We start from the raw sequence: 1,010 nt of genomic DNA, 5'->3' as shown, positions 1-1,010 counted from the left end.
TGTACCAAGAAAAAGAGTGGGGAAGAGGACTTATTGGATGTGAACACAGCATTAGAGCAGAAGAAAACAACATAGCACGGTATGTAAAAAATGCCACAGAACCGCTATTGTTGGAAGTAAGAAGGTCGGGCTTGTGTAGGACGAAAGATTGCAAAGATAAAGCACTATACAAGTACTTGAGAATGAATGAAAATGAAAATAGGTGAATAAAGAAAAGAATGCCTGGTCAATTTCATAGAGATGTTGAAGATAAGACAGACAGAGAAAAAAGATAGCTATGGGTTACTAAAAGTGATTTAAAACCGGAAACGGAGGCTCTAATCTGTGCTGCCCAAGAACAAGCATTAAGAAGCAATTACATGAAATACAGAATAGACAACACATCGGAAAATGATAAGTGCAGAATTTGTGGACAAAACGGTGAAACCGCATGGCATATTACTAGTCAATGTACGCCACTAGCCCTGAAAGACTATAAGAGACGTCATGACAATATAGCAAGGATTGTCCATTGGACACTTTGCAACAAGTATGGACTTGAGAGAGCAAAAATTGGTTCGAACATAAATCAAAAGTATCATCGAAAATGATAATGCAAAGATCCTATGGAATTTTATGATTCACTGCGACCATGAGATAGAGAATAGGAAACCAGACATAGTTTTAATTGAGAAAGAAAACAAACTATGCTGGATCATATATATAGCATACCCAGCTGACAACAAGGTATGCGATAAGGAAGAAAGAAAAGTCGAGAGATATGACAGGTTAGCTTGGGAAGTTAAGCAGTTGTGGTCGATGGAAAAGATGGTAGTAGTACCAATAATATTCGGAGCCCTGGGAACAGCGAATAAAAATCTTGAGAAGTACATAGAACAAATAGGGGCTGCAATAAGGGTGGAGCACTTGCAGAAAACAGCACTGCTTGGAAACCGCTCGAATACACCGGATGATGCTTGCAAAATAAGGGGTGTTACCTTAGTTCACTGGTAGTGAACAACTGACACTGT

General features: G+C 38.9%; 1 protein-coding gene across 1 annotated transcript in view; it reads right to left on the bottom strand.

Annotated features, from left to right (window-relative positions):
- The window catches only part of LOC106875886 (allene oxide synthase-lipoxygenase protein), a 43,796-nt gene that overhangs the window by 29,385 nt on the left and 13,401 nt on the right, over nucleotides 1–1,010 (bottom strand). The gene's annotated exons all lie outside the window — the stretch shown is intronic.

Source organism: Octopus bimaculoides, chromosome 10, assembly GCF_001194135.2.
Source record: "Octopus bimaculoides isolate UCB-OBI-ISO-001 chromosome 10, ASM119413v2, whole genome shotgun sequence".
In the NCBI taxonomy this organism is placed as follows: Eukaryota; Metazoa; Mollusca; class Cephalopoda; order Octopoda; family Octopodidae; genus Octopus; species Octopus bimaculoides.
This window is presented reverse-complemented; position numbering and strand designations above follow the sequence as displayed.